Below are 12,960 nucleotides of genomic sequence, written 5' to 3'. Positions count from 1 at the left end.
CATGAGTACTAGAAAAAAGAAATAAAACAAAACAAATTGACAAAATTCAAAGATACAGAGAACAGATTGGTTGTTGCCAGAGGGGAGGGGGGTTGGGGAGTGGGCAAAATGGGTGAAGGGGGTCAAAAGGTGCAAACTTCCAGTTATAAAATAAATGAGTCATGGAGATATACTGTACAGTATGGTGACTATAGTCAATAATATTGTGTTGTATATTTGAAAGTTGCTAAGAGAGTAAATCTTAAAAGTTCTTGTCACAAGAAAAAACATTTTTTGTTAATTTCATTTGGCGATGGATGGTAACTAGACTTGTCGTGGTGACCATTTTGCAGTGTATACAAATATTGAATGGTTATATTGTACACCTGAAACTAATATAATGTTTTATGTCTATTATAACTCAATAAAAAAAAGAAACAAAACAAATATTGACCTCAACAGCAGGATTGTGTATGTAGAAACTCCAAAAGAATCTACATACAAATTATTAAAAATGATTAGTAAATTTAGCAAAGTTTCTACCTAAAAGGTCATCAAAATGATAAAATTAACTATATTTCTATATATCAGATGCAAAGAAATGGAAGAAGCATTTTTTAAATTATACAAGTTATAATAACATCAAAAATATTAATTTCTAGGAAAGACCTAACAAAAGATGTGCAAACCATTGCACTGAAAAGAAAACATTATTGAAAAAAATAAACAAATAAATAAATTGGAAGCGTATGCCATATTCATGAATTCAAAGATTCAACATGCCAATTCTTTTCTAGATGCCAATTCTTTTCAAGTTGATCTGTAGTTTTAATGTCACCCTGATAAAATCTCAGAAGAGTGTTTTGGGAAAGTGACAAACTGATACTAAAATTTAATTGGAAATGTAAACAGCTAAGAGTAGCCAAAACAATCTTGAAGAAGAAGAACAAATTTGGAAGACTTACACTGTCAGCTATCAAGACCTGTTATAAAGCTTTATCGTTCAAATTAGACACAATACAAATTCTTCAAGCTGTGAAATACATGATTTTTACATTTCTTTCTTTTTGTGTTGGTGGAAAAGTGGAACCATTCTGTGAATATGAGAACTGCAAGAGTGTTGAGGTCAGTATAAGAAAAACAAATCTTACCTTAGGGATGAGGTAGCTTCTGAATTTAACATCACAGGTCACTGTGTGAGGCAGAGGGATGGGGCTGAGGTCAATGTATCTCTGGATCTCATGCACCACGCATTCATGTAGGGCATGTGACTCCTGTCCTGCACGCAGGGGCTTCAGTATCTGCCAATCACAAAGTCAATCTCTTCCTGGACTTTAGCTGATAAGATATAACTAAGATTGGTGGAAATGAAGTAAAATGGCACATTTGCCACAGAAATTCAGGGTTACGTTAAGAATTAAGAAGGTGTCCCATCACCATTATAAACGTAAGATATATGCCCAGAAGTACACCTAAACTTAGAGAATTGTTATTATATGGATACATATAATTCTCCTACAAGCTAGGTATTAGATATTTCTGTACATAACTATATATCCCCACACAGGAAAATTAATACAAATAGAAGTGATGAATTTTTTCAAAATATGAAGTTATCACATAACTAACTCAAGAATTTATTGTCATTACAGAAAGAAAGAAGGAATATTAATTTACATGAAAATAATATATGAGTTTTAAGAATTAAGTTCTACTAACGGATATATATGTATGTGTGTCTTTGCATGTGTGTGTATGCAACTTGTAATGGTACCCCCCTTCGACCTCCCACTGCCCAAATGCAGTCCTTTGCATCGGTCTAGCAGTTTCGTCTGAAATGTATATTCATTTTCCTAAATGATGACTCTATTTCTGTTTCTATTTATTCAACTTTAGTCAATAGTTAATGAAGTTCTAGTATGAGATGAGGATTTACATCTCCATCTCCACTCCATACAAAATAAACATGACAGATACACATACACACACACACACTTCTTCTCACTCCATTTTTGCTGATATATTTTGATCATAATTTGCTTATATCAATACATGTTGTTTACACCATTATTACCGCAAAAATATGGATCACTAGTAAGATAACTGTGATTATTTTTCATTTTGTATATTTTTAAACTTATTTTTGAACAATTTATATCAATTTTTAAATTTCTAGTTGCCTATTTAGAATTATCTTCAAATGTTCAGGCAGATGTTTTAAACTTGTAGTAATAACTTTACAAATGCTCAAGCCTCAGATTATCAATCACTTCTCTTTATTAACTTAACTTCCCTCACACCTGCCTTATTTACTTAGCACAATCTAAACTGGTTGTTTCCCAGGCCTGGTGCCAAGTCCTCTCCCTGAAACTCTCATCCTCCTACATGAGGTCTTCTGATTCCTGGATCCCATGACCATGTCTGACCTGATTTCAAATACTTGGATGTAAAATATCCTCCAGTATCTTTACGATAAAGTGGAAAGAGGAAGTAAAATTTTTGGTAAACATACACATATGAAAACATCCTTTTTCTACTAATACACAAAATGATGGTAGCTCTTGAGAATTCTGATACCATTCTGATTCCTAACATTTTATATATATGACCTGATTTATCTCTGAAAGTTTTTGTGGTTTTAACTTTACCCTGATGTTCTGACATTTCATGACCCTGTGTCTTGGAGTGGATGTTTGTATTTCATTTACTCTGCTGGACACCTGGAGAGAATAGTCTATCTCGATGGTGGAATATGTAGGTCTTTCCTTTGGAGCTATACATTCTCTGAAGTGTGTATATGGTTGCTAGTTTCAGGATGCATGTTGAAGAAAAGAGCTAAGAGTCTCAGGAGTCAAGAGGCAGACTCTGACTTATCCCCCCTTTTTAGCTCTGTGCTTCACTCTGTCCCTGACTCTGCATGGTGTCCCTGAGCAGGCCTCTGATGTTCAGTTTCTCTAGAAAGTATGCCTGTCTCTCCTGTGAGAGGAAAACAATCACACACTCAAAAAGACTGTAGAGAGAAAACCTGTACAATTGTACGAACCTGTATGCGTTGTAGAGGGAGCCTCCTGTCTTCTGCATCATCTCCCCTAACTTATTAGACACTTGGTACTTCCAATAGGGAGACTTGAGGGGATTGTAGGGACAGAAACTAGCTTTTCTACATTGATAAATCTTCTTCTGACATTTAGGTTACAACTTCATCTTCTGCTGACATAAGTATCACCCTCCCGTCCGCTCTCTGAGTTTCAGAAATTTGTTGAAGACTTGTTGCATGCTTCTTGTACTTCTCTTCTCCAACTTCAAAGGACTAATTAATTCTCATTTGTAATTACTTTATAATCATTTCAATGAGATCCTGACACAAGAAAAGATAATGTATTTTTCTAATCTCTTTCGAACAACTGAAACTCTTTTGAGGTAAATTTCTAAAATAAAATTGTTGATAGATGATAAAATTACTTACCAAAAGAAAAATTCTTGTTTTGGCAAACCCAGTTTCCTGAAAACAGATGTTTGGAATGATAAAACTACTTTAGGCACATCTTCTGCCTAGATAGAAATAACTTTCTTATGAATTTAACCTTTTAGAATACTTCTCAGACTGTAGAAATTTTCCCAGGCTACCTCACTAAATTTCTAGAATTTCCACTTATACTTCTGTAAAAAGAGTTTCCATCTTCACTCCCCCAGCATAAGAATACTGTATTTTCAGAATGAGAAGCTATTTCGGCAACAACATACCTACCACTCAAAGTCGCCTCTTCTTAAGAAAGCCAATATACAATCTTAGGCCAATTCATGATGGCCGTTACCTGACACAAAGCACCTCCCAATGGAATCCAGACACCGCGCCAGAACTTTATTGCTTTCCTACTAACCACACTGTCCTTCACTTCTTTCAGTCACCAACACTTATTCTGCAAAGTTGTCTTATTTTTATCCTTTCATTAAATTTTTACAAATTATAGCTAGTGTCACAGAAATTTCAATATTGAAGCTTCTCTAAGAGAAATAAGATGCAGGACGCTAACCGTGTCTTGCCATATATCTATTCTGAAATTGACCTTGTTCACCAAGTGTAGCCATACCTGTGACCTCTGGGTGCTTTATCAGATGTAGGAGTCCATATCTCAAGGTGGTTCTTGTTGTCTCTGTACCAGCAGAAAGTAAATCAGATGCAGTGCTTATCAAATTTTCAATAGTAAATTCAGACTGTTTGTGCTTTTCCCAGGAATGATTTAGTGCAATTATTTGACAAATTAGTTTGCCAGCATATTTAATTACAATGAAAACAAAATAGATTGTTATAAAGTTAAGCTGTCATAGAAACTGAATACTGCAGTATTAGAAAAAGCTGCTGTATGGTATGGTAGACTGCAGATTAGTTGGTCCAGTTTTCATTTTCTACCTGCTTCCTCCTAGCTTGCTTAAAAATTCCATTCACCATCCTTTTTGCAGTTAGGACTGCCATGCAACATATATTTTTTTGTGAATGGGATATAAGCAAAAACCTGTTGGTGTCACTTCCGTGTCTTTCCTTCTTCTTACTGAAAACACAGATGTGAAGGTAGAGGCGAGGCAAACATCATCTTGGGGAAGCAGTATTTAAGCATGAAGATGCAGGCCTGTATACTAAGTATGGTGAAGGAAAACGGATGTGCCTGAGTCTGTGACGTTTCGGGGCTACTCTACTAAGCCTGGACTGGCCCACCACAAGATATGTAATATAAATTAAAAAACTATTTGTTTAAGACAGTGTTAATTGGGTTTTCTCTTATTTGTAAACAAACACAATCTTAATTGATGAAAATGGGTAAATCAAGGTCATATTATGGGACATATAATAAGACTAAATCAAGAGCATGCAATTCTCCTCTTCTGTTAAAGAATGTAGTTGGACTCAGTAGTACCTAGAGACTCATTATGAAGTTGAAATTATGCAACAGCTAATATGGTAGCACACCCTAGAACAGATTATGATAAAGAGAATGGATTCACAAAGACAAGATGGGGATGGCCACTATTAAATTCCAGATGTGAGGCAATAAGCAATTTCGTGTAGGAAACAAATGCAGGAATAAATAGGAATTACAAATAAAAGGCCCAACACAAATATGAAGACAGAGATTTGGGGCATTAATTTACCAGAAGAGATGAAGTTGAGGATAAGCGTAGTGAAGATGCTGAGGTTAAGGGACTGACTAAATGGAGCTCTCATAAATTGGTGATCGGAAGAGAAAAAGCACTTGATAAGGACAACTAAGCTCCCACCAGCTCCCCTGCAGGCAGCCATGAGGATAGTGGCTGACACATCTGTTGCAGACTGGTAGTCCTAGAGTAGGCAATAGGGACATTGTCCTACAAAAATTAAGATTGTGTGTTGATTGCTTGCTTTTGATCACCGAGTCACTAGCAGAGAGGCTGGTCAATGTATAAATCCCCACAGGCTGAACAAACTTCCCCAATGGCATTGGATAAGTGGATATAAATGGACAGAATGCTTTTTTCCTGGTCTCATTGGACACAGACATTTAAGGAAATCTCTGTCAGGTCACTGACTGACTGAGGAGGTCACAGAACAGAGACTTCAGTGAACACATAAGAAAAATTGTTTGGAAATATCACTAAAGAAATGGATTACTGAAAACTTCATCAAGTAACAACAGCAATCTTTGGGAACAGAAATAATCTCATTCCCAAAGTTACCACATTGCAATATTAAAAATGCTCAGATCTCAACAAAAATTACAAAGCATTCAAAGAAGTAAGAACATATGGACAATTAACTGGAAAAAAAATAAATTAACAAAAATCATCCCTGAGGAAGCACATACACTGGAAGTACTAGACAAAAACTTAAAATTCAGTGTCTTAAATATGCTCAAAGAACTGAAAGAATCCGTGGAGAAAGAAAAATAGGAAAATATAGGAACAATAATGAATGAGTAGAATGTGTCAATAAAGAGATAGAAAATATAAAAAGAACCAAATATAAATTCTGGAGCTGAAAAATATAATAACTGAAAAATTTTTTAAAATTCACAACAGTTGTTCAACAGCAGATTTGAGCAGGTACAAGAATGAAACAACAAACTTAAAGACAGCAAAGTTGAAATTACCCAGTTGGAGTAGCAGAAAGAAAAAAAAAATGAAGAAAAATGAGGGGAGACTAAGGAACACCATGAGACATATTGAAATCATGGGAGTCACAGAAGGAGAAGAGAGAGAAACGGTCAGAAAAAATATGTGAAGAAATAATGGCTGAAAATTTCCTAAACTTGACGACTGAAATGAATCTACATATCCAAGAAGCTCAATGAAATCCAAGCAGAATAGACTCAAAGAGACACACATAGACAGGTCATAAAAGATGGAATACCTTGAAAGCAGAAAGAGAAATTTCCTCATCATGCACAAAGGATAAGACAAAAAGTAAGAGCTGATTTCTCAACAGAAACAGTGGAGGTCAGAAGACAGTGGGACACTATATTTAAAGCGGCAACAGAAAAATGACTTATCATGTCAAAGGATCGTGAAAAACAAAAAACAAAACAGTAAGTTTACAATTTCTGTCCCAGAATGTAAGGAACTTAGAAATTGCCACTCCACCTTACAACAAATAAAAAGCTGAACAAACTGAAACATCAATAATTCTTCTTATATCCATCAGAGAACTGAAGTCATAGGGAAAATCACTGCTTCCAAAATTGGAGAGACAGAAAAGTAGACACAGAGAATCATGACTTAGCAGAGCAGAAACCCATGGGTAAAACCTCTGTGGGAATCAGTACCAGGGTAGGAAAACCTAAACTTCAGTATTGAATTGCTGGAGGCTTAGTGTGGACAAGTCTGAGAGTTAAAAACTCCAGGGGGACCCAATAATATAGGAGAATCCACACTTTTGTGAGTTTTACTTCCAGGAGCTGTAACAGGTCTTCACAGTTAATATCAGAGAAATGTACCCTCTTGCTTCTGGCAAGAAGAGAAAAGGAACCATTTTGAAATATACCAGAAAATTCTGTTGTTCTTCACAAGGCCTGCCCTCGGCAGAAACTATTTTACCAGAACCTAATCTGCTTGGATCTTATCAGAGCCTAACACACCTGGGACAAGGGGATACTCAACTCCAGCTGGCTCTAGGCTTCCACAAGAGAGAAGAGACATCCACAACCCCATGCTCCTCCAGCCACTCTGTTCCACCCAAGAAGAGAGAGGAAAAACTGAGTAGTGCTAGTGAAGTTCACAGTCCAGGGGCACAGACACAAAAACAGGAAAGAGACCATTATAGGATTATATTATACTCCCTCCAACATGCTATGCCACTAAATTACTGTTTTTTATCCAGTACAACATGCATGCCTTTCAACAAAAATTACAAGGCATGCTAAAAGGCAAAAAACACAGTTTGAAGAGACAGAGCAACATCAGAACCACATTCAGATATGACAGGAACGTTGGATTTATTAGACCAGGATTTTAAAATAACTATAAAAAATATGCTAAGGGTTCTAATGGATACAGTAGACAACATGCAAGAACACATGGGTCATATAAGCAGAAAGATGGCAAGTCTAAGAAAGAATCAAAAACAAATGCTAGAATCAAAAACACTGTAACAGAAATGAACAATGCCTTTCATGGGTTCATTAGTAGACTGGACACATCTGAGGAAAGAATCTCTGACTTGAGGGTATGACACTAGAAATTTCTAAGCCTGAAAAGCAAAGAAAAAGCAGACTAAAAAAACATGGAAAATAATATCAAGAACGGTGGGACAAAAAATGGTGTAACATACAAGTAATGGGAATACTTGAAGGAGAATAAAAAGAGACAGGAAAAGAAGCAATATTTGAAGCAATAATGAGTGAGAATTTACCCCAATTTCCCCCAAACCCCAAACCAAAGATCCAGGAAGCCCAGAGAGAACCAAGCAGAATAAATGCCAAAAAAAAAAAAGTACACCTAGGAATATCATATTTAAACTTCAGAAAAACAAAGATAAAGATAACTTGAAAAAATCAGAGATAAAAAGCAACTTTCTTGTGGTGAAGCAAAAATCAGAATTATATGCAACTTCTCAGAAACCATAAAAGTGAGAATAGAGTAGAGTGAAATATTTAATATTTTAAGAGGGAAAAATACCACCAAGAATTCTGAATCCTGTGAAATTTTATTCAAAGATGAAGGAGAAATAAAGACTTTCTCATGCAAACAAAAATTGAGGGAATTTGTTGCCAGTAGAACTACCTTGCAAGAAATGTTCAAAGAAGATCTTCAGAGAGAAGGAAAATGATATAGATCAGAAACTCGGATCAACATAAAGAAAGGAAGAGCACTGAAGAAGTAATGAGCGAAGGTAAAATAAAAACACTTTTTTATTCTCAATTGATCTAACAGAAAACAGCAACAAAATAATAGCAACAATGTATTTTATTATGTATGCTTATATATTCAAATGCTTATGTTTAAGTGAAAAGGATGACAGCAATGACACAAGGAGTGGGAGAGAGGAATTATGAATATTTTGTTATTATAAAGTACTTGCACTCCCTGTGATGTGGTATGGTGTTATTTAGAAGTGCACTTGCGAAGTAAGCCAGAAAGAGAAAGACAAACACTGTATGATCTCACTCGTATGTGAAATATAAACCAACACATGGACAGAGAAAACTGTATTGTGGTTACCAGGGGCAATGGGGGTGGGGGAGTGGGCACAAGGGGTGAAGGGAGACATATATATGGTGATGGACAAAGAAAAATGTCCAACCCCAAATTTCACAATGTTATAAACTATTAAAACATCAATAAAAAAAAGTGCACTTGAATTCACTGTAAATGTATACGGAAACTCAAGGACAACCACTTTAAAAAGTAGAAAAAAAAGAAGTATAATCTTAGGGAAAGAGAATATGGAATTATAAAAATGCTCAATTAAAATCACAAAAGGCAAAAAAAGTGTGGAAGATAAATATAGGAATAAAAACAAAGGCATCAAATGGAACGCAGTAACAAGTATGGTAGTGATTATTCCAACTATAACAATAATGACCTTAAATATCAATAGTCGAAATACACCAATTAAAAGACAAAGATTGTCTGAAAGGATGAAAAAACAAACCCCAAATACATATTGTCTACAAGAAACCCACTGTAAATATAACTACACCTGTAGACTAAAAGTAAATGGATGGAGAAACATACCACACTAACACTAATCCAAATAGCTCAGAAATAGCTGTATTAGTTCCAGACGGGGAGACTTCAGAACAAAGATGGTTATCAGGAGTAAAAAGGGGCATTACATGACAATAAACGGGTCAATACACCAAGACATAACAATCCTTAATGTGTATGCACCTAACAACTGAGCATCAAAATACATGGGGCAAAAACTGATAGAACTGCAAGGAGTAATAGATAAATCTATGATGACAATTGGAGACTTCAACACATATAGATCAATGGAATAGAATTGAGAGTCCACAAATAAACTTCTCATTTACAGTGAACTGATTTTCCACAAGGATGCCAAAACAACTCAGTGAGGGAAAGAACAGTCTTTTCAATAAATGGTGCTGTGAAAACTGGATATCTAGTTGCAAAAGAAGAAAGTTGGACCTAAACCTCACACCATATACTTAATCAATTATTTTATTGAAGTATTAATGACATATGACATTATGTTAATTTCAGGTGTACAACATAGTGATTCAATATTTATAAACATTATGAAATGACCATCGGGATAAGTCTAGTTACCATCAGTCCTCCTATAAAGTTGTTACTATATTATTGACTATATTCCCTATGCTGTATATTATTCCCCCTGGCTTATTTGTGTTATAACTGGAAGTTTGTACCTCTTAATTCCCTTCATCTATTTTGCCCAACCCCCCATCCTCCTCCCCTCTGACAACCACCAGTTTGTTCTCTGTATCTATGAGTCTGTTTCTGTTTCTGTTTTTTTTGTTTGTTCATTTGTTTTGTTTTTTAGATTCCACACGTAAGTAAAATCATATGATATTTGTCTTTCTCTATCTGACTTATTGCACTTAGCGTTATACTCTTTAGATCCGCTCATATTGTCTCAAACGGCAAGATTTCATTCTTTTTTATGGCTGATTAATATTCCATTACACATGTATACCACATCTTCTTTATCTTTTTGTATATAGGTGGACACTTAGGTTGCTTCCATATCTTGGGTATTGTAAATAATGCTGCAACGAACATAGGAGTGCATATATCTTTTTGAATTAGTGTTTTTGTTTTCTTTGAGTAAATATCCAAAAGTGGAATTGTTGGATTGTATAATAGTTCTATTTTTCATTTTTTGAAGAAGCTCCATACTTTTTTCCATAGTGGCTGCACCAATTTACATTCCCACCAACAGTGCATGAGAGTTCCCTTTTCTCCACATCCTTGCCAAAACTTGTTATTTTTTATATTTTTGGTAATAGCCATTCTTACAGACCCAAGGTGATATCTCATCGTGGTTGCGATTTGCATTTCCCTGATGATTGGTGATATTGAGCATCTTTCCATTTACCTGTTGGTCATCTGTACATCTTCTTTGGAAAAATGTATATGCAAGTCCTCTTCTCCTTTTTTTAACTGGGTTGTTTCTTTGTTATTAAGTTGTGTGTGTTCTGTATATATTATGGATATTAACCCAGCATCAGTTATACTATTTGCAAATATTTTCTCCCATTCAGTAGATTGCCTTACATTTTGTAGATGGTTTCCTTCGCTGTGCAAAAGCTTTTTATTTTTATGTAGTCCCACTGGCTTATTTTTGCTTTTGTTGCCCTTGCCTGAGGAGACATACCTGAAAAAGTATTGCACAGAATGCTGTCAAAGAGCTCACTGCCCATGTTTTCTTCTAGGAGTTTTATGGATTCAGGTCTTACATTTAAGTCTTTAATCCATTTTGAGTTTACTTTTGTATATGGTGTAAGATAGTGGCCCAGTTTCATTCTATTTCATGTAGCTATCAAGTTTTCCCAGCACCATTTATTGAAGAGACTGTCTTTTCCCTATAGTGTATTCTTGCCTCCTTTGTCAAATAATAATTGATCATATATGCATGAGTTTATTTCTGGGCTCTCTGTTCTGTTCCATTGATCTGTCTGTTTTTTTTTTTTGTGCCAGTACCATACTGTTTTGATTACTGTAGTTTTGTAGTATAGCTTGAAATCAGGGATTGTGATATCTTTAGCTTTATTATTGTTTCTCAAGATTCCTTTGCTATTCAGGGGCTCTGTGGTTCCATATAAATTTTAGGATTATTTGTTCTAGTTCTGTGAAAAATGCCATTGGTATTTTGATAGGCATTGCATTGAATTTGTATATTGCTTTGGGTAGCATGGACATTTTAACAATACTAATTCTTCCTATCCATGAGCATAGTATATCTTTACATTTAATTGTGTCATCTTTAATTTATTTCATCAATGTTTTATAGTTTTCAGAGGCCAGTTTTTCACTTCCTTGGTTAAATTTATTCCTAGTTGTTTTATTCTTTTTATTGCAGTTGTAAATGGAATTTTTTTTTTTAATTTCTCTTTCTGATAGTTTGCTATTGGTGTATGGAAATGCAACTGATTTCTGTATATTAATTTTGAATCCTGCAACTTTACTTAAATCATTTATTAGTTCTAATAGTATTTTGGTGGAGTCTTTAGGATTTTCTATATATAGTATCATGTCATCTGCAAATAGTGACACTTTTACTTCTTACTTTCCAATTTGGATGCCTTTTATTTCTTTTTCTTGCCAAATCGCATTGACTAGAACTTCCAATACTATGTTCAATAAAATAATAAGACAGACCATCCTTATTTTTTCCCTGATATTAGAGAAAAAGCTTTCAGCTTTTCACCATTGAGTGTAATATTAGCTGCGGATTTGTCATAAATGACCTTTTACCAGATTGAAGTGTCTTCCCTCTATACATACCTAACTGAGAGTTTTTATCATAAATGTATGTTGAATTTTGTCAAATGCTTTTTCTGCATCTATTGAGATAACCATATTATTTTTATCCTTCATTTTTGTTAATGTAACGTATCATGTTGATTGATTTGTGGATGTAAAACCATCCCTGCGTTCTTGGAATAAACCCCACTTGATCATGGTCTATCGTCCTTTTAATGTATTGTCGAATTTTGTTTGCTAATATTTTTTGAGGATTTTTACATCTATGCTCATCAGTGATATTGGCCTGTGATTTTCTTTTTGTGTAGTGTCTTTGTCCGGGTTGAGTATTAGGGTAATGTTGGCCTCGTAAAATGAATTTGAAAGTGTTCCTACCTCTTCAATTTTTTGGAATAAAAATTGAATATTTTTATCCTTTAGAAGGATAGGTATTAACATATTAACTGTTCTTGAAATGTTTGGTGGCCATTTGGGCCTGGACTTTGGTTTGTTGGTAATTTTTGGATTATAGATTCAATTTCATTGCTATTAATAAGTGTATTGAGATAGTCTACTTCTTCTTGATTCAATCTTGGAAAATTGTATGTTTGTAGGAATTTATCCATTTCTTCTAGGTTATCCAATTTGTTTGCATATGATTGTTTGTAGTGGTCTTTTCTGATCCTTTGTATTTCTGTGGTATATGTTGTAACTTCTCTCCCTATTTCTTTTTTTTTTTTAATTTTTCATTTATTGCAGTAACATTGGTTTATAACATTGTATAAATTCAGGTGTACATCATTATACTTCTATTTCTGCATAGATTACATCATGTTCACCACCAAAATACTAATTACAACCCATCGCCACACACATGTACCGAATTATCCCTTTCACCCTCCTCCCTCCCCCCTTCCCCTCTGGTAACCACCAATCCAATCTCTGTCCCTATGTGTTTGTTTATTGTTGTTATTATATACTACTTAATGAAGGAAATCATACAGTTTTTGACCCTCTCCCTCTGACTTATTTCACTTTGCATTATACCCTCAGTGTCCATCC

The 12,960-nt window shown here is 34.8% G+C and overlaps 1 pseudogene; it reads right to left on the bottom strand.

Moving 5' to 3' along the window:
• Positions 1-1,007: 1,007 nt before the first annotated feature.
• LOC106801494 (cytochrome P450 2C19-like) overlaps positions 1,008-12,960 on the bottom strand; it is a 281,591-nt pseudogene continuing 269,638 nt past the window's right edge.

Source organism: Ceratotherium simum, chromosome 6 (assembly GCF_057802395.1).
Source record: "Ceratotherium simum simum isolate JZ-2026a chromosome 6, ASM5780239v1, whole genome shotgun sequence".
NCBI lineage: Eukaryota > Metazoa > Chordata > Mammalia > Perissodactyla > Rhinocerotidae > Ceratotherium > Ceratotherium simum.
The sequence above is the reverse complement of the archived record's forward strand: the minus strand, read 5'-3'. Positions and strand labels throughout refer to the sequence as shown.